The 22239-nt window shown below is 39.1% G+C and overlaps 1 protein-coding gene across 47 annotated transcripts in view; it reads right to left on the bottom strand.

Moving 5' to 3' along the window:
- Positions 1-22239, bottom strand: part of hts (adducin 1-like protein hts) — a 186229-nt gene that overhangs the window by 106522 nt on the left and 57468 nt on the right. For 8 of the 47 annotated variants that reach the window (XM_067083876.1, XM_067083871.1, XM_067083865.1 and 5 more), the window contains one exon: positions 5917-5961. The exons of 38 other annotated variants lie outside the window; for them this stretch is intronic. The gene's annotated coding sequence lies outside the window, so the exon portion shown is untranslated. Of the gene's footprint in view, positions 1-5916; positions 5963-22239 lie in introns of those variants that run through there. One more of the 47 variants, XM_067083879.1, reaches the window with a different exon arrangement.

The following is a 22239-nucleotide window of genomic DNA, read 5'->3' as shown; positions in this document are numbered from 1 at the left end:
TAAAAAATACATATCTTCTGACAGCAAAAATGCTACGTAACGTATGTCTCTACCTTGAGAGAGAAATTTACTTCAAGCGTTGGGGTCTTTGTTCCTAAGAGGTTTATCATTGACCTTTACTTTAAGACCAAGGTAATACTGACTTTCGATTCTAATAAAAAAAAAAAATCTTTACTGTCACGAAAATCATCAAGAAAAAAAATGAGACGTGGATATTTACAAAAGAAATCCCATAAAAAAGTTTAAAGCGAAACTGGTCTTCTTTATCATTAAACGACAAAATAAAGGTATCCGTTCCTATTTACGAAATGCTTAGGAAATTCAGAGCCTTAATTAGCATCATAAATGTTCCAATCTAAAGTTTGTGTTGCATCAAGGCTCAGAAGAGCTCAAAATCAAATTACACTATTTCCACAAAAAAATAAATCATATAAATTTTTCATAACTTATAATAAAGTTTATATACGACGAATATATCCGGAACCTTTTTATCATTACTCATCAACTGATAAAACAGAACTGAATAAAAACACTTGAAGTTTAGTCCTGGATGACTTGCCATTATATATCTAATGACAAACTAATCGATGACTAATGGAAAAAAAACATACAATCTTTGTCGCTTAAGACTGCCAAAATGTCTACATTACATTATTACTTTCATGTCCTAAATAATTGTGAATTCTAAAGTAAATAACATGCAAACCGAAAACAAAGTCCTTCTAGTAAAATAATTTGATAAATCATAATTGATAAATAATGATCATCACACGTAAACTACAACGAATTTTCTCAGCATAAACCATCAAACCATCAACGTCAAGTTTTACCAAATAAAACATTTTGCCCTTCAGCCTCTCTTGTGGTTTTATTCATAACCATAAATGAATATTTCAAGAGAAAATAAAAGAAAAACATTATTTAAAAAATGAATGAAAGGTCACAGCGACTGACTTAATCGTCTATACTTCTCATGTAAGACAATACCGAATGAACCTAACACTTTACCCTTTGACAATAATCAATGCTTTAATTGACAATGCCATTTCTCAAATCAGAGCAATAACTGGACGATAATTGCATATAAAAATTACAAAGAAACATCTACGTGTGCAAAAACAAAACAGCGTAATCATCTTAGCTTGCTCATCGCGTAAAAAAAAAATAATTTTTTCCTCCAGGAACGTCATTAGACAATACCAAAAAAGGACAAATAAAAAGTAGGTCCGGACAACAACATTACGCAACTGGCTCATGAAAACATGACATGCACAATCGGATGTGGGGCTGATAGGAAAAAAAATACTAAATAAAAACTGTTGTTGATAGGCTTCCAATTTGTTGGCGCATCCCCGATTCATGATATAAATGGCATACCTGTGACTTGCATCACACGACACGACAGACAGACAGAACCGAGCATTCCTTTCCATATGACGACCTCCGCCACCATAGGGAGGGGTATAAATGAGAGGTGTGTTGAAGAAGGCACAGTCGGATTAACGCTAATCTAAGGGCGTGGTCATAACCATCAGGTGTTCGTCAGACGCTCTCGAACAGGTGCTGCTTTGACACCGGAGGGAAGGCTGAAATGCCACATACGTAGATAAATTAGACTCGCGATATGGAGAGAATGTGGTATTTGGCCAATCTCAGACACACCAGGAGCATGGAGCCCCGACATGATTAGTTGAAAAATTGAACCCATTTGAAGGTTACTGAGGTCTGCTTGTTTTCAAAAGGGCGTTCCCGCAAGGTTACGTACGTATTCCTAGAACACTACACATGCCTTTCGATACTACTGAAATAGATCTGATAGAGAGAGAGAGAGAGAGAGAGAGAGAGAGAGAGAGAGAGAGAGAGAGAGAGAGAGAGAGAGAGAGAGAGAGAAACATTTTTTGCATCTTGATGGGAGTTTACACGTAGTAGTCAATATTGGTGACAAAAAGGACTCACGCATCTTCATCACATTGCACAGGAATAAATGGAGGAAAATGCAATAAAAATTAAAACTACGTAACTGCATGGCTAACTGTGTTAGTAAAGCTATATTATTTAAAACTTTCGGAGAGAAGATTTAACAGAAAATATAACCTATTTCAAACTACATTATGTCTCATGGCGTGCAGGCCATCATGTTATAGCAAAAGCCACAAAAAACACTGAACTGGGGTTTACGCATAACTCCCGAATTCATGTACATTTACAAATAAATAAAATAGCATTGAAAATATTGTTGGTATGTACGATTGCCCTCTAAATGAACCAAAAAGACTGTTTACGGTATCAAATAAATCAGCTTGTGTGACAAACAATGCATTTGTTGCCTCTAACATATGGGAAAGAAAATCGTTCGTGTGACACTACTTTATTATGACTTTCAAGTGGGGGATGTCTGTCCAGTTGGATAAAGAACACGGACACACTCGAAAGGATGAAGGCAGTGTCGCATTACGAATAATGGAGTACACGCAAGGGAAAACCAATTAAGTTATCGCGGCTGGGTGGGTCCGATGTCTGTCCCGGGACGCGTTTTAATTAGACTGTGACAGTTGAAAACATTCGCTGTAATCAGAATTTAGGAATACAATATTCAAACCTCAATATTCACGGTAATATTTTTTATGATACTTAAGCGAACTTAAAGGATACACTGAAGTTTCCCTGACATTGTTTGAAGTAAGGAAAAATAAGAGACTTCACAAACACACAATGCGATATTAGTCTGTCAGAAATAGTAATACCAGTAATCTGACTGAACAAAAATTGAAAACATAAGTAACTACGATAAGCAAATATTTGTATAAATCCCTGAAAATGAAATAGTCAATAACAGACTCCTCTTAATAAAAAAATAAAAGGGCTATATCACCATCACCACCTAAGGCAGGATAGAAAAAAATCAGGAGATTCCTACGGGAACATAAAAGCAGAAACAGCTCCCATAACAGGAGAAGCACCCAGTCTATACTTGAATAACATTTTCCTTAAAAGGGACCTCAAAACCACCCAAAACTCATGTCAGCAAGGAGAACCTTTTCATGTGGATCCCTACCTACCTAATCCCACTTATGGGAGGACCGGAGTAAGACTCAAATTCGGCGACAGGAGGGCGAGACAGGACCCAACGGCCCTCCTCGAAAACGACGATGCTATTCGAGAGCACAAACAGAGGTGCAATGGATATGAGAGAGAGAGAGAGAGAGAGAGAGAGAGAGAGAGAGAGAGAGAGAGAGAGAGAGAGAGAGAGAGAGAATGCGTAGGGGCACGAAAAACTGTCCCATAATGCTTAGTACCCGCACATAGCATGCATTCCGTTAGTCAATTCTTTTAGTACACAAGAATGTCGCCCGATGCGGATCCTTTTTATGTTCTAATCCGGGATCGTTTAACAGCCTGAGTTTTTCTTCGTTCATTCTCTAATAAGGGAAAAGGATATGGTACCGTCATTTACTCGAAAGGGACCATCAGGTAGTAATTTCAGGAAAATAGCCAGTATTATACCAGTAGACTGCACAGGAAGTCTACAGATACGGAGTTTAAATGAAAGAAAAAAAAAAGTTCGTCGATTTCTCTCGTTGATCTTCTTAACAATGATACTATAAACGGGATAAATGGGGCTGAATTCAACCATTTCAAAGGGTATAACAGGATACTTTATCAAAATCATTAACTTCCAAGCAAAAACGATTTAGAAAGAACTCTCTAAATCAACTTTTATCGTGAAAAGAAGTCATACATGTCCAACCGTCCTTCATTTCCCTTTCTATAGTATTTCGTTTACTCATGGAAATCAGTAAATTCCTTTCTGACATCATTTCTCATTACATCCTGCCGTCTTACTCCTAATATTCTTCTTTGGGCTTTATTCTGAAATCAACATAATCTTTTTTATATAGCTTCAAAATTATACCTAGACTTATGTCTGCATAACAATGCAGATCGTACGAGACTTATGCATAACCTTAAATTGTTATGCAATTTCAGTCTATTTGATTTCCGAAGCTTATGCCTTTTGTAGTCTTTCGCTAAATTCAAACTCAAGAGAACATTGTTCCTAAAGTTTGAACCTCATTTCTTACTACATCTCATCTTATTTCATCACTGTTCATACTTTCTCAGCACTTCTGTTGTTCCATTTTTCCCACTTCGGAACTCTATTTTCTTATTTATCTATGACAAGGGCAAACAGCAAATATCCATCCCTGACCACTTTTTTCCTTAAATCTATAAGAACGGTAAACAGCAAAGATGAAATGAAACACTTTTGTAGCACCCTACATTCATAGAAAATAAACGTGACAAGACTCCGTCAACATTAACTTTGCACCTACTTTGTTCATGGGCAATTTTATTCAGCTTTAAATACTTTGCAGGAATGCCAAACTGATTTGTACATCTTGTCAAAAAGTCTCCATATTCAACAAATGCCATTAAAAGGAGCTTTTTATATTCAACACATGGCTGCAAAAATTTCGAAAAATAAATTTCATCCAACTCCTGTCTTTTCAAAACAAATAATGAAGAAAAACTAGTGCAATCCTCAAAATAATTATTACCCGATTATTTTATTTCAAGTGAAAACAACAAGTGAATAAGACAAATCCCACTAAAGGAAGAACAAGAGCAATACCCTCTTACGACCATACCTTTCGCAAAACTCCTGTAAGTAACATCATTAATGCAGAGAGGTATAAACGCCAGGCTTTAATCTGACAAGGAACGTCCCTACGCGACACTTATAAAGGGCCACTTATCTCCCGCGAAACCCGACCTGGCACTCGTAAAACACGAAACCAACACCCTCTTCACAAATTCAAATCCAAATCCCAGTGTATTCGACATCGTGTGTACGCGTATCTCGTAGCTTCCACGCAGTGACCCAAATGTCTCTTTATTTCGTCATGAGCTTCAATTATAATTATAATTATATATGTATGTATATTACACTCACGTTTATTCTAACAATTATAAGATCCCCCCCCCTCTCTCTCTATTCCTACCTCCCTCCTTCCCTTGCCTCTCAATTTTATATGAATCAATCTCTCTCTCTCTCTCTCTCTCTCTCTCTCTCTCTCTCTCACACACACACACACACAAAATAATCTCTTAAACAGCACCTCCAAACAATCTGCAGCGTTCTCTGATCAAAATATAAAATATGTGACACTGCAAATAATGTCATCTGTACATCGTGCATATCATCATGCAGTCCTTATCGACTTTCAACCTCAACAAGGCAAACTAGGTCGACTGACTGGGATGCATTATTAGGAAATAAATCGATCCCAATTCCTCCAAATCATATGAATCGACCACTTAGGACAACCTATTTAATTCAGGTTTGCAACTGTTTCCCTCTCCAAAAAAATGACAAAAATCGGCGAGTTACTGGCAGAATGCAGTAAGCCTGAAAAAGCAATTATTAGAGAGGTAAAGTTATATGATCTGAATGCAGCTGATGAAGCAATCACTTTCAATAATAATAATAATAATAATAATAATAATAATAATAATAATAATAATAATAATAATAATAATAATAATAAAACTTCACTGAACCGAATGGCCGCCTGGATGCCACCGAGTCTGTAAATATGGCACAATTGTACCCGTGGCTTCATTTGCCTTTTGAAAAACAAGAAACGTCAAGGAATAAATGAACTTCGGACAGCTGCTAGATGATTTACCTGCTAATACAAAGAAACTCATTCGAGAGGTCGAGAAACTACAATACAAACTCCATGGCATCCAGACGGCCATGCTATTTATATGAAGTCTGTTTGAGAGGGGGTGTTCTTCCGAGATATTCAAATAATAATAATAATAATAATAATAATAATAATAATAATAATAATAATAATAATAATAATAATAATAATAATAATAATAATAATAATAATGACACAACTATACCTTCACTACTTGAGTCAGCCACGCTAGTTAGAACAAATCAGTTACCTGAAACAAAAGGAAAGAAAATCTTAGGAGGGTGTTACAATCATAATGGCGCCACAACCTATAAGGAGGGCAAAGCTAACTTACGTAACAATTGGGTGTAACGTATACTCTCGAATTGAATATTTTCAAGGAAGGAAATCCTGAGATATCTTAAACAGCAGTGTGAATACAAGGAAGTATGTTCAAACTAACACAAGATCTTAACACAATTATGGTCTTGCAATAAGGACAATATTTATAATCGTAAAGTTACCAAACAAAAGTCCTGTATAAAAATTTTTTAATGGGATGAATTTCTTAAGTTTACTCAAGAACACTAAGTAAAATATGTACATCACAATTACAAAACTACCAAACTAGAAATAAATTGAAGCCCTTCATAAAAACATTTTATTTCACTCATTTTTATTTCTAGAAATGTCTAAGCTACTGTAGGAACAGCACAGAAAGTTCCGATTAACGCAAAAAGATGAAATAATAATAATAATAATAATAATAATAATAATAATAATAATAATAATAATAATAATAATAATAATAATTACACAATGACAAACTGTATTTCATTACACAGGAACATTTCAAGCATGCTTTAAATCTCTCCATCTGCAACCATTTTCTCTTTCAAAATAAAGGTACAAGGCTTCCCTATTCCCTTCCCACTCCTTCCTTATAATTCAAGGACTATACAAGACCATAAATTATGCCGGGGCAACAAGCCAAGGCTGCGATATCAGTTCCAAATATACAGGAGAAACAAATACTTTTACCTCACGTAAACGAGAGAGAGAGAGAGAGAGAGAGAGAGAGAGAGAGAGAGAGAGAGAGAGAGAGAGAGAGAGAGAGATCCTTTTCTTAGTTTGTGCTAGTTCCTTTTTCAGATGCGGATACCATGACACCGTCCACTCAATTCAAATTTACATAATGTTTACATCAGTCCCCAACATCAGCCAAAAGGTCAAGGGATGAGAAAAAACAAGAAAATAAAAAACTGCCAAACAAATGTACAACCACACGCATTATACATAATATATATTTCAGCTATTGTGAAGCCAACAACTTTTTTTTTCTTTCGGGACAGACTCGGTCCACCCAACACAAATCCTCATCGCAACGGCATGCCTGCTACCTCGTTACAGCGAACGCCCATGCAAAATTACCTCCGCAAATCAGTGACGGTTTAGTTTGGCACGTTCGTTGCCGTGTTCCCGCAACGAAAACATTTTTGCATATCTTCGGATCAGCAGAAACTTGAAGCGAGTAGATGTGAGGAGGAGGAGGAGGAGGAGGAGGAGGAGGAGGAGGAAAGGGTGGTGCCTATCTAGGGATAAAGCGTGGGCGCTCGGGTTGGGTGGGGAGATCCGAGGACGGGACGAATGGATGCAAAGGGAGAATGACGTCACCCTAGTCCTCGGGCCATTTAACTCGTCTACCCTGGTTCATCCAACCCTCTCTCTCTCTCTCTCTCTCTCTCTCTCTCTCTCTCTCTCTCTCTCTCTCTCAATTTCAGTAAGTTCAAACTGTAAATAAGTCTTTCATTTGCAAGAAGTGGGAAAGTGTTTAAATGGCCAATCTTCATAACCACAAAAGCAAAACAAGATAACACAACGCTTCACCATTATTCTTGTACACAGTCATGAAGACGTTACGTCAAGATGAGACGCCAGTAGTGTTTTCATATCGAGTACAGACTAAATGTACGAATAAATCGTGCATTATTTTAAATCTTAACACAATGGTCCATCAAAAACGGCAATGCTCTTATCAAAGAACGAGTCACTGCAATCAACAAATTTAAATTTCCCAAATATATATCAAACACTTGTTTCCCGAACTTGCTAACATTCATAAGCCATCCCGAATCAAACACGTATAAGATGTAAAGAAGGCACTTCAGTAACACCATTTTACAGAGAAGGAAAATTTCCTGTATTCTAAATACGTCCTCTCTCTCTCTCTCTCTCTCTCTCTCTCTCTCTCTCTGCTGATTTATCGCAGTGAAGCCGACAGCTATCGACGATTCTTCTAGGGAGGGCAGTGTTGAATTACAACCTCACAAAATGAAATGATTCCGACGGACTAAAACAAATCCCGCTGTGTAAAGTTACACAGAGCATTTCCAACGTTCAACAAAGAACAATTATTTGAGTAACATCACCATTTTACAGATAGTAAAGTATATTAAATACAACCGCCCAATATGTGATGTTTATAAAAAATGTATGGGCAGCTATTTTTGGAATAGCTATTTATCAAGAATACTTTGGCGGCACACAAAAGTGTTACAACTTCGTCGGTTACTATAAAACAAACTCTGTTAACAATTTGGTAACAATATGGATGGATGTAGTAAATATTAGCTCAGGCTTTTACTCGATCATAAAGAATTCTAGCTGGCTATCAAAATGACCATATACCCATTTCAACATAAGAACAAAACTGTGAATATATTCCACTTTTCCATTCCGGCGGATTTGAAACTAAAAAGAACAATTTACTTGTAGATCCAGAAGATGAAATTTACTTTCCAATCTTAAAAGTAAGAAACACTAAATAACAAAATTCAATTAATAATTCCATGAAGAAGAAGACTCCAGACATGTAGTCGCGAAAGTGCCATGTCCACGAAAACTACTGACCACATTACAACAAACGAGAGCCTCATTAGCCTGAACGGTTCTTTTGAATAAATACCTGCTAAATTTCTTTATTACTTTAGATAAACAACGGCCTTGGCTATTGTCTGAATAAGTTCCTAAATTGATATACTTGGAATGAATGTTGTATCTTAATGAACTTCTAAACTTAATCTAATTTCCGCAAAGTGTCATTCATCTACAAGTTTTCAAACTGCAGCTGTATAACAAAAGATGATTGTTGTTCAGTACCGTTTAGGTTATTTTATGTGAATGGTACAGCCCCTTATTGCAAGCATCAATCACACAGCCTTAGGAAAGAAAGCTTCATTTATTTACGATATTGCATTTCAACAGGATGGCCTCGAATAACCATCTACGGAAAGTCAAGACAAAAATCACATTTTCTCTTTCAGTCCAGGTGATACCTGAACACCAGAATGCGGTAAGCAACTAAATCAAAGGAATTCCAGACAACCTCCAATTTTTCTCAAACATTTCCTCTTAAGATTTTAATCGCTTTTGACCGTTTGAACGTCTGTTAATAAAAAAAAAAGGCAACAAAAAAAAAACTTGTGCTGCATTCCACAGGTTATGCATCATACACCTAAGTAGGCTTCCCTAGCCGTCGCCATGGAAACCGGTCCTCCCCTCCCACAACTCCCCTGGAACGTCCAGCCCGCCACTGACTCTTCCTGCGGCGGCGGGTACACCGAACCTACCATGGCAGATTGACAGAACTCAGTCCTCTTCAACTCGTTCATGCTAGTCGACAAAAGTCACCTTTGGATCTGTTTCCATCAATCTAGCCCCAGACTTTCATTTTGCAACATTCTTCCACAAATTTCCGTCCTAAACTAACAAAAGTGAAGCATCGTCCACGCGGGCTTGGCGTCCAGCCGATAGCTAGTCCACCACTAGACCACTGGACCACCACCACATGTTGTAGAGACTGGGAAGGCCCCGCCCACACATAGACAGACACAGCCGCAGACACAAACTCACACACACACACATACACAGGTCATCTTCCACGAGGACTCTCCATCCATCCACCAACAACAATCCTCTCTCCTTACCGGAACAACCCCTCGCTAGCCTTTCAACTCGAGTCGATAAACTCTCTGTGAAGGCTGGAGTAGGTTCTCAGAATACTCGTGAATTCTTGGAAGCAATGAGAGGCTGTGTGTGAGAGCATTTACTGTATTAGGTGCATTACTAGGTGCATGTGCATACTCAAAATACCAGTATATACACTTCTTTTCTTTAATGCTCGTAGTATTAACCCCTTCGTTGAGTAATTTGGTTTAATTTCATAACCAAATTGCCCCCTAAGAGAGAGAGAGAGAGAGAGAGAGAGAGAGAGAGAGAGAGAGAGAGAGAGAGAGAGAGAGAGAGAGAGAGAGAGAATCTTTTCGAAAACAAGCGACAAACTTCCACGAGCCGAGCTCTGCGACGAGTCAGAATGATATATCATCGACACTTCCAAGACGAAGTAATCCTTGAGTGAAACGAGACCCGGCCAACGAGGTTAAAAGTATGTGACCTTGTGGTCAGGTGGCAAGTAACCCTAGGAAGTAATGGCCCATCCTCCTCGGATGCAGCAGGTTAAAGTTGCCAAAGGGGCAATGTGCCTTCCACCTTTCACTTACTATGCCCACAAAGGGATGGAGTAAGACACCACCACGGGTTCCTACTTCCCTTTCTGAACCTTCGACCGCTCGAGTTCAGGCATGACGACAACCTCGTCGCTCTCTCTCTCTCTCTCTCTCTCCTACACTTCGTGAGAGAGAGAGAGAGAGAGAGAGAGAGAGAGAGAGAGAGAGAGAGAGAGAGAGAGAGAGAGAGACTGTACGATTGTATGAATATTTTATAAATGGTGTCACCTCAGGAGTGAGGATTACCTCACCAAGGCCCTCCCGTATTGATGGTATACATTTTTGACGCAACAATTAACACTCGGGGCTAGTATTTTCTCAATCTTTCTCTCTCAGCACTCTACATACAACCTACAACAGTCGACTTAGAACTATGATTCACTCGTTAAGTTTGATTTATAGACTGACTTATAGATTTTAGGCATACATGCCAAGCACTGGGGCATCTAAGGCCATTCAACGCTGAAACGGAAATTGACAGTAAAAGTTTGAAAGGTGTAACAGGAGGAAAACCTCGCAGTTGCACTATGAATCAATTGTTAGGAGAGGGTAAAGAGTAAGATGGAAGAAAGAGAATATGAACGAAGGTACAGTAAATTCACTCGTTAGGTCAACAAAGGCAAGTTGGATTTTAGGAGATGGCGCCAACTAGTCCAGCCCTCGTCTGGTTCGGGAATCGAACACGGGCAGTCCACTTGCGAGCTAAGACACGCTACCACCACTTCAAGAGTTGCTAGTATTGAAAATCGACTGAGAAGCGAGGGGAGAGGAGGGAGGACTTCGAAATACAATCAACGTCAGGGAAGTGAAGATGAAGCATAACTAAGAAAGATGATAGAAGAGATAAGGAGGCCTGAGGTGTTATGGCTGTTGCAAACCTAATAAAGTAATGAATGGGGCACTGACCTAGGATTTGCTTGATCCACGCTTTCTTTTCGGCCTGTCATCCACCAGTCGACCTGGCAGTTAAGGGGTTCCAGGTGGAGTCAAGAAAAGGGCGCAAGGTTAGCTGCCGTATACCGGAAGGTTCTACCCTTCGGCCTCACTTCCACTAGAGGAGAAAAGGTATATGGTGTGCAGGAAAATACAAATTCCTTTTTGAAGTTTTCTAACTGGTTTTAGTTGCTGAACTCAGGGGTAAAAACCACTTGGAGTAACACCTGCCCATACGCACGAATGCATTCGACTGCTGGATTACCACAAAGCTATATTTTTCGATTACAAAACAAAAATTTATACATTGTACTTACATGTCCTCTCTATATATATATATATATATATATATATATATATATATATATATATATATATATATATATATATATATATATATATATATATATATATAATATATATATAATATATATATATAATATATATATATATGTATATATAAAATATATATATATATATATATATATATATATATATATATATATATATATATAAAATTCAACAGATCCGCTACTGACCCTCTAACCAACAATCAAAATAAAGGAAGTCTGTCACGCACGGACTCCGGTGATGAACACAGATGGTCCCTGAAGCCAGCAAGGAGGCAACTTCTTTGGATGATCGATCAACGAAAAATCTCCTCATGGAATACGGCGAACGTGCAAGAAAGCAAGCAAGCAAGCAAGCACACACTCATCCAACGCCCGGGTCGCCTTGCCTAAAGAGATATCCATGCAGGTAAACGAACGCACAAGAGCCGTTACAGAACCTTCCTTATAAAGCGGTTTGGATAAACATCTTCATACGAGTCAGTATTCCGTTAAAGCGGCTCTCGGTGGCGTTCTACACTAATAGTTGCGAGGAGTAAAACAGCCGTGAATATGAAATGCTTCATCTTGAGATATGCCAGTCTGCATGCACATGGGTGTCCAGGTATCATTAGTTTAACCTCCCAGCCTTCCCGGAAGCGTTGCCTTTATCTTCTCTCAACAAGAAACTGGCGATATAAAAGAACCTTCTTGTGTTATGATAACACGCACAGACATCGAAGTACACTGAATCTTTTGAGTTTGGATATTCGCTCTGTATTGTCGGATAGACGAAAATAAGACGGCAACACTGCGATCCGAGCCATCAGCCATCTTCTTGCTTCGGTTTCCTGCATTTATTCATCGATGCGCAACGCTACAGGATAATCAAGAGTAAATAATAATCTTTTAAACCAAACCACTGAAACCACAGACTGTGCCTGCAACCTTCCTTAAAGGCAAAATATGCTTGCGTGCATAATTCAGCAATTACAAACAAAATACAACTATCAACACATAAGTTCAAGATTCATATATTAACATCATAATACTATCTCATTTTATCATATAAATCATAAACGCGACCCAAAAAAGCAGCTTCGTCGGGTCATCGCATAAACCAGAGGAGATGACATCAAAGTGCACATTCCTGCAATATCATCTAGACAAAAGATTGTGGAGAAGAAAGACACAGGGCAAGAAAAGTGAGATAAACGGAGAAAAAGCGGGTGGTGGCATGGGACCAAACGACCCGCCACCACTATATGATGTCATGCGCATACCAACCTGATAATAGTCTGTTAAACTCGGCCATTTTCTTCTTCTTTAACACGGCAGGGTTCAACTATTTAAGAATCGACACTCGGTATTCTGCCATAGAGAAAGTTCATGCTCATACCCAGAGCCAGAGAGAGAGAGAGAGAGAGAGAGAGAGAGAGAGAGAGAGAGAGAGAGAGAGAGAAACATTTCAAACAGATATCCCAAAAATCATGGGGCCAACAACTGCAACTCAATCCAAATACGGATGTACTGTATTACATTCCCTCAATTTTATAGATGGAATCACTAAAAAATTACACAAGAACCTGATCTACTTTTGGGTCTTCGAATTATCATGTTCCGATGAACACCTTCCCCCTAAAAAAAAAAAAAAGGTACCCAAAATCCTTCCATCAAGATACTACGAATTTTTCTGAAAAGAACTCCTTTCAGCCCGACTCCTCTTCCCTCTTCAGATCTCGACAAACGCTTGGCTGAAAAGCTTCACAACCCGCATTATCAACAACACCACTCGAATCCCGAGAGAGAGAGAGAGAGAGAGAGAGAGAGAGAGAGAGAGAGAGAGAGAGAGAGAGAGAGAGAGAGAGAGAGATAAGGCAATGCCTTTAAAAGGTCGACGCCGCCGGGATGAGGCTAGCAGTTCCACGTGTAAGTTTGTCCCAAGTAGCTGAAATTTTATATACTTTATTACGATGTTTTCGCTTGATAACTTCTCTAGATAATGCCTTAAAGACGATGCCTTCCAAAATAAACTAAGCTAATAAAAAGATACAAGTACAAACAGCAATAACACGTGGAGACCACCAGGAAAAAGAAGGAAAGGAAAGGGAAGGGGGGAGTCAAACATATAAAGAGGATGATGTCACAGCCTGCTGTTATCTGTGCACTGCACACCAAGCGGAGGCGACCCAAAACACCTGTACACGAACATCTGTCTCAAAACTACCACCAGCCCTCGCGATAATACTCGACCAAGTGGACCATTCACCGGCAGTGGTCTACTACAGAACTGAAAAATATTACGAGAAAATATAAGCGGCAAAAATACGACAACAATGTTTAACCAGCTGAGAATGATGGGGGAGGAAGGAGGGGGGGGGGAGACTTCGGAATACAAGATAGAGGCGATGTCTGAATTCTCATCCACAGAACGTCCAGAAAAACTAAGAAGAGGGATAGAAGAGAGGAGAAGGGAGAGGAAGAGGAGTTATGGCTCGTTGAAAACCTAATAAATTACTCAACATTTAATCAGGCCCTCAACAGAAGGGCAACCATTTCTCTCTCTCTCTCTCTCTCTCTCTCTCTCTCTCTCTCTCTCTCTCTCTCTCTCTCTCTCTCACGTAAACTAAAACACATTCGCAAATATGTCCATACTCAACGTTCCGCTCAATAACCACTAACAAATACCCAGTTTCCAAAATACTTTCAAAATGTATTAGTTCGGGAAAAGCGATAGGGTGTACTTCCAAAATGACGAATCATATTTCTATAGAATGATAAAAGCAAACAGAAGTAACTTAAAAGAACTGTGTAATGATAGTTAATACGATAGTTAACTATCACTATTACATTCCCATACCAACACAGGGAGGGTACTGGTTGGTTTACGTTCTAAGTAGTAATAAATTACACGATAGCAATATCAAACTCATTAAGGAAAGCAAAATAAATGTCACTTCAACCACATTTTCAGGATAAGACTCCATATAAAACCAAGTTTCAGAAACGCACTTCACAAAAACTACTATAATAACAATAAAAATACCACTAACCGAAATATCCAAAAAATATTCTACACATACCAAATTATTCAGTATGCCACTGTTTTAATTATAAACACCTGCCTCGCCTATGCATGTTACCAAACAACTAACAAACTGTTGTATTTAATTTGAAAGGTCACAGGTCAGACCTCCAGAGAGAGACAGAGAGAGAGAGAGAGAAAAACATACAGTGCAACAGAAAAGTGTATTATACAAACATCCAACAGTATTGTCTTCGCCTCAGGTTACTACTACTACTACTACTAGTAGTAGTAGTAGTAAGTAGTAGTAGTAGTAGTAGTATTAATTAAATAAAAAGAGAACATTTTAGTAATAATTATAATTAAATAAAAGAAACAGCATTTTATAAGTTCTGAAGATAGGTTACAGTCGGTCCAGCAGTTTGGGCACCAAACAATTAAATCACCGGGTTAGCAGAAAATCTGAACCAGGTGTGCTAGAACTCAACTGGGAGTTTAATGACGAAAAATTATTCGTGCGTTTTAGCTCTACCAGAGAATAATGTGTTTATTTCCCGTTGCACTTACACAAGATTCGGGTTCAGAGCTTTCGTGGTTCTTTTGTTTAGACAATTTTGAGGCTCCATTTTTGTTTAGACAATTTTGAGGCTCCATCTTCGAAACTGTCTAAAATACAGTGTCAAAACTAAGGAACAGGAATAATTTGGGCAATATCAAGACAACTTCAAACTGACAGAGAAATTCTAAATATCACTACTGATTACATTTGTATTGGTTACATCTCTCGAGTTCAGAAACCTGTACGATCGCAGCACCACGTACTTGCCGATAAAACCCATCAACATTCCTTTCGAGGAGAGAGAGAGAGAGAGAGAGAGAGAGAGAGAGAGAGAGAGAGAGAGAGAGAGAGAGAGAGAGCAACCTTCCTCGCAAGGCTACAAAAAGGAGTGGTTTAGACCATCTCACCTCCCTTCATTCAGAGCTCCATTCATTTCTACACTTCTTCACCGATTTGCTCTCCGCACGTGGCAGATAATGGCCGAAACCTACAGATAACCGATTCCATGTCATAAGCAAACACTGGTTCACTGATAAGAACGAAATAGCAAAGTCATAATAATTATATCAGAAATATGCTTGGACATCATCGTTTCCTGGAAGCACCGTGATTAAATACTAAAACTAGTACATGTTATACAAATATATTCTAAATAAATTTCTATTATTCTCAAATGCTCAATCGCCTTTCAAATATCCCATATTTTTATGATCCAATTTAGAATATTAATAACTATGATAATAATTTTGATGTAGGATGTAAAACCAAAATTCAGCACCATTATTAATCAAAATCTACATGTCACATTCACGTGATACACACTTTATTTTAATATTAAGCAACAGACACTATTGGCTTAATAACAACGAAGGCAAAAAGTTAACTCTATTAGCCACAAAAACTGTGAATGCCACTTAAGGAATGGAATCACGGAGTTGTAATTCATTACACAAGTTGGGAAAAGCGCACTTTTCATTAGCTCTCGTGAGAAAGATGAACAACTGTCTCGCTTTTTATAAACTGAAAAGTCGACCACCTCGCTCCTTTCTCGCAAATAGTAATCTTACAGCTCCGGGGCAACCTTCAGGAAGCTCAAGTTGAAACTTAACCACAAGCATGCAATCTATTTCCTTTTCCTCCTTACTGGCCTCTGTAGTGTTGAAAATCTAACGTTCGCCGAATGTCCATTGTTTACTTCAGCTGGAAAGACGAGGAGGAAGAGGGGAGGGGGGGGGTTAAGAAGAGGAGGGGAAGGATTAGACATGGCATTCGGTGACAAAGATGGGTACGAAAGTCTGGCTGAATAAACAAGGAATTAAGAGTGGACATCTTCCCATAAAACAACAATGGTGAAAGTGCTAATAGTAAGCCAAGATATAATATAAATTTACAATAGCGTTCCGGTTGAAATCTAACTCAAGTAACGTACTGGCTTCTAGCAAAAATCAAACGAATTGCATGTCAAGTTAACCGTAATCAGATATGCACTACAATTTGATGATATATTTATTATATGCACACAACATTTTATAATATCTTGCCTGTCAACTGTGTGCCGCATTAAAAGAAACAACGAGTAAAATATGAACCACAGCCGTTGCTTATAACTTCCATCATTTTGGCTAATCATGGTACAAGAAAAAAAAAACTTTTATAATCAAGGTAGTCAGTCAGCGTCAAGAACCTCTCCCACTATCTCGATCTTTTTTCTCCACTTTAATTCAAGCATGTTTTGACAGTGTTATTCGGATGCGCGGAAGAGGAAAAGTATCTTGGTTGCATGGATCTGCCTTTTAAGAAACGAGAGAGAGAGAGAGAGAGAGAGAGAGAGAGAGAGAGAGAGAGAGAGAGAGAGAGAGAGAGAGAGAGAGAACCCGTTTGACCAAGGGATAAAGTAACGGTGCGACCCAGCCAAGAGAGCCGATGATGGTGAGATCAAAGTCTCCCGGCCTCTCGCCATGATGCAACAACAGCAACAACGACAATTACACACATGAGGATCTCCAAAAATCATGAGAAGGCGGAAGAAAAATAAGGAGGACGAAGAGGAGGAGGCGGAAGAAAAATGAGGAGGAAGAGGAGGAGGAGGAATGGGAGGCGGCTGTCTTGCTTCAAAATGATGAGCAGCAACTTGCACCATTCTCTTTCCATTCAGTTACACTGGCTGAGGATAATTTGGGGCGTGGTCGTCTTCTGGCCGCTCAACCGAATTGAAATAAGTTAAAAACTTCCTTTTTCCTTCAATCTGATTTCCTAATTAATGTTAATTCTATCGTTTTTGGTCCGGCTCTAGTGGTACAAAGAGCTTAATATTTAAAGTGATTAGGCAAGAAATTAAACCTTCCTCCCCCATCTCTGAAAAACGAATCGAATCATAATCTGACGGATATATAAATCAATGGAGCCATCTAACTGAGTCAAGCGAACAAAATACTAAGGAGTTTTAAGTACCATGTTCATCACATAACTTGAAATTAAGTTCTACTTGTCAGATAAAAAAAAATACTCATAAAAATTTAAGCCCATTACTGAAATAAATACAAAACTATAAAGTAAATCAATATTCTACTTGAAAACAAATTTGGAATTCGGTGAGACGCCGTCTGCCTACTGCCAACTATATTCAGAAAACTTCTACCTCACATGTAAAGCTAGCATACTGGTTCACCTCAATCTCTCCACAACCAACGGTACTAATCTATTTCCTTCAGCCGAACAAATCGCAGCACGCAACGGCACTTCATCTGTATACAGCAGCTACAAGCAGCTCAAGTGATCTTCGAGGGGAACTCCGATGCCAGGCGGCGGAAAACTTGACGTTAATGTAACTTTAAAGGGGAAAGATCCACATACAACGACGTCTGGAATTCTAGAGTTCCATCTCGACCATATTACATAATCGTCACTTGACCTTTCCACACACACACACACAGAGAGAGAGAGAGAGAGAGAGAGAGAGAGAGAGAGAGAGAGACTTCAAGCTTAGACATTCTGGAATCACTATAGATAAAGTACTGGGATAAAGGCATTCATATACAGGTATTATCAATAAAATTATTCCCGAATCTTTATATGAGGAGCAATCCTTTACAACAACAAGAGGAGGAGGAGGAGCAGCAGCAAAGATGATATCCGGAAGCAGCTCCTTCCGGTAATTAGTAGGTAAAATTACGGGGCGGCAGAATCATCATCTTTCCTCCTCGTCCTCCTCCTCTCTACCTGAACACAGGATATTATAAAAGATGACGTGAGGGGCCCAGAATCAAGTATGACCTCAATTTGGCGATTAACTTCAATAACGGGAACATTTTAGCAACCTCCTCGCAATTCACTTCCCAACCTGACAACTGAATCTTGCCTACACGACAACTAGGCTTTAAAAGTACGTGTAAAAACAAAATCAGATGGAAGGGTGACTTACGAAGGAAAAAAAGAGAGGGGGGGATGTGAGCCCCCTCCCTTCCCGTAATTGAGAATGTATATGGGAAAAAGGAAAAGGGGGAAATGCTACGTGCTATGGCCATAAAGGGGACCTACTGGGCAGCCAGGTCTCTTGGTCTGTGCTGCAGTCTCTTCCCTCACCACAGAAACTGAGATGCCAAGATTTTCCTTCTCTTAATTGGGTGACAGATGCGTCATTTCGCGAAGGAATAATTTATCAAGACGATATCAATATAGTTACTAGTGTGGGTGTAGGGCGCTGTTTACGTGGTTACCTTGCTCTGTTTTTTTTTTTTTACATACACAAATTCCATTGTAATATATATAGTGTATATATATGTGTGTGTGTGTGTGTGTGTACTGTATATATCATAGTGGAATTTCTCCTAAACAAATAAAAGTTTCAAGTTCATATGAATCTTACCGATGATAGACAGATTTACATACACTGCCGTCACATCAACTATGATCATCGAAACACCCGAGAGAGAGAGAGAGAGAGAGAGAGAGAGAGAGAGAGAGAGAGAGAGAGAAAGGCAGAAATAGTCCAGATCTCCCATCCGATTAGTCTTGTGCCACTGCCAACAGTATGGCGCTGGGGGCGAGAGAATGTGTTCATATAAAAATAAAAGCGGAAGCGGCCGGAAACCTTTTAAAAGACCGCCACAAACGCCTTTGCGAGCTGACCAAACCTCACCGCTGCTGCCGCCACCACCACCGCCGGCACCAACCAGCTGTTCTGTTCTGCAGGAGAATGTTACGGCTGCATAAAATTTCCTTCCGAGGAGAACTTTCGCCAGTGTCTGAGGATATTCTTCAACTGACAACTCGAGTCAACTCCTTATTGAAAAACTCAAGAGGAATTGCTACCAATTACCTGAAGAGTCGAAAACTTGTTACTTCGCATGTAGTAAATCTGAGTATTTTTATATAAATCACAAAGAAAAAATTGTGTTGTAACACAAGCAGGCTCTGAATATACGTTTCCGTAATTTGGCATACAGACTAAAGATACGGCAAAAAAACTACAAAAACTATCAGCCTTACAAAAAATGTACTATGTCCCAACTTCTACCTTAGACCCGGGCAGAAAAAGCCAGAAACATTTCTTGTCATGGTGGATACCATGCGAAGAACTGAGTAGTCTAACCCTAGCTGTCTCTAAGAAACCAAAGTGAGATAAAAAAAAAAAGAGTAGTATTAATGAAATACCCGCTCAGGATTTTTAGAACTACCCTTGGGGGTTGGACCCACCTCCTATCCTTCCCTCGTCTTTCTTTCTGAATATTTAGCACGAGCCCGGAAAGAATTTCTTGTTGCTGTCACGTTGTCATTCTTTTAAAAGACGACTGTATTCAAACATTCACATATTTCCTAACAGAAGAGAAGATATTTTTTCAGAATGGGGCAGTGAAGACAAATGAAAACACTAGACCTCCATCTACAGAATTATGTAACGGCAAGTGTCTTGCAATACGATACTTACTTGCAACCGCAAACCTCACGCTCAATCCATATTTATCTGTGCATTTTCAATTCAGAAAAACCTAACAGACATCATCTGTTTTCCCTAAAAGTTCTGCACTGTGCTTCCTTTTTAAATAAATAAGGTGGTGAGTATATACATCTCAAAATAAAAAGAATATAATATCAGCAGAGTAATGGACAAGCTTTTTACAGATACTGAAGACTATGAAATATAGCACCTGGTGGATTTTCCTCGCTACTTCCCATCCGCTACTATCATAATACCTATGGATCCACAGCGCCCCACGAAGCGAGGACGAGTTTTACGACAAGACGTCAAAAAGGGGATAACAAGGAGATTACTAAGATACATTGGGAGAGGGGATCGTGAGAAGCGAGAGAGAGAGAGAGAGAGAGAGAGAGAGAGAGAGAGAGAGAGAGAGAGAGAGAGAGAGAGAGAGAGAGAGAGAGAGAAACGGGGGAAATTTTCAATTTCCCTTAATGGTCACCTAAGTAGGTTTCGCCGCACTATGAAATGGGATTTTCCACGTCTAAATTCTGCGACACCAGGTCTCGGGGGTTTTAATGCACTTGAGCAGCAGCATCTAAATATGCAATGGAATATTTAAAGTGTTGCATCCCTATTAACAATTTTGAGTTAGGAAAAATCTGAATATTTCATTCCACAACTATACCACACAACGCCAACGGTCTGGCAATTCCAAGTTTCTTTCGAAGGCTTAGCAATCGCCAGGCGAGGAAAAAATATAGATATATTGCTAAACCGTTTTCTAAATACCACAGACCTTTCACCAAGACACGCCAATTTGGTAATGACTACCCGTGAAAGGTGAGCGACTTTAATAACGTAATACTTTTATTTATGGTCTACATTAAAAAAGAAAAAAAAAAGTTATCATGGAGCTGTGCAGCTGGTGGAAAATTTTGACGTGTCCGAAAAGGGGGGTTAGGACAGGCTTAATTCAGAAATTGTGGTCCATTTTAACTAAATTGCAACTGACTGGGACCCTAACTATAATTTTGCGTGTTACACGTTTTAAAAGTGGAATTCACGTCATCATACAAATACCAGTGTGTTTTTTTTCAATTTTCCGCTACACACTTACTTGAAGCAATGAGATCGTCATGGAAAAAACCTTTGTATCGAGAGAATAAAACGCAATAGCATACGAAAACTTTATAAGACTATCCTGTAATTCTCTTCTATAAAGAATACATTCACGCCGGATCGCAAGAAAACGAGCACATATATATAAAGCCGAAGTTCTTCACGTAAAGGAAAAAGTGAAAACCATGTGAAAATCGTGTCAATTTCAGCTCGTTGGAGGTAAACCACAGAATATAACTGCCACCGCTAGCCAGCCAGTTGCTATCGCCATCTCTCTCACCTGCCTCTTGAAGGTTATATGAGAGAGAGAGAGAGAGAGAGAGAGAGAGAGAGAGAGAGAGAGAGAGAGAGAGAGAGAGAGAGAGAGAGAGAGAGAGAGAGAGAGAGATCTCCCTAAAGTATCAGGGAAATTGGCTTGAATTTTTAAGGATCATCTCACTCCACACCCCACGCCCTACCTGTCATCCTATGATACGTGAAAAACGTTCACATAAACGATTCAGTTTCATTAATTCAAACATTATTTATAGATACTACTCGTATGAGGGTCTGTCCCTCCTCAAGCAAGCCAGGCATTAGCTTGCTTTCTTTAAAGCTGACATCATCTCAAGTCCGAGGAGAGTTTTTCGTTCTCGGGACGAGAGGGATAAAATAATCAGTAGTCGGCGGGCGATTCAGTCTTACATCTCTCTACTGAATACCTTTTACCACTCTCAAGGAGGTGAAATTCTCTCTGTGTCTCTCTTCATTAATGTCAAGGATTCTATTCCATAATTTGGCCTAAACCAGGAACTCGCCCATTTCTGCTGGGTGACAGAATATTATTGAGTGGAACTGCATTCTCGTAATATACCTTGCATCTCATTTCTAGGAAACGCTTTCCATACTCATCTGCACTGCAAGAACTTACGTATAGAATAAAAAGATGTTACTCTATATTCTTGTTGCATCTAGGCAAATGTGGAGAGAGAGAGAGAGAGAGAGAGAGAGAGAGAGAGAGAGAGAGAGAGAGAGAGAGAGAGAGAGAGAGAGAGAATATCTAAAGCGAAGTCTTTTGCACACCCTATTCACTGAGACATTACAAAAGAGCCACACACTACT

This window comes from Macrobrachium rosenbergii, chromosome 41, assembly GCF_040412425.1.
Source record: "Macrobrachium rosenbergii isolate ZJJX-2024 chromosome 41, ASM4041242v1, whole genome shotgun sequence".
NCBI lineage: Eukaryota > Metazoa > Arthropoda > Malacostraca > Decapoda > Palaemonidae > Macrobrachium > Macrobrachium rosenbergii.
Note: the sequence above shows the minus strand (reverse complement) of the source record. Positions and strands in the feature narration are given on the sequence as shown.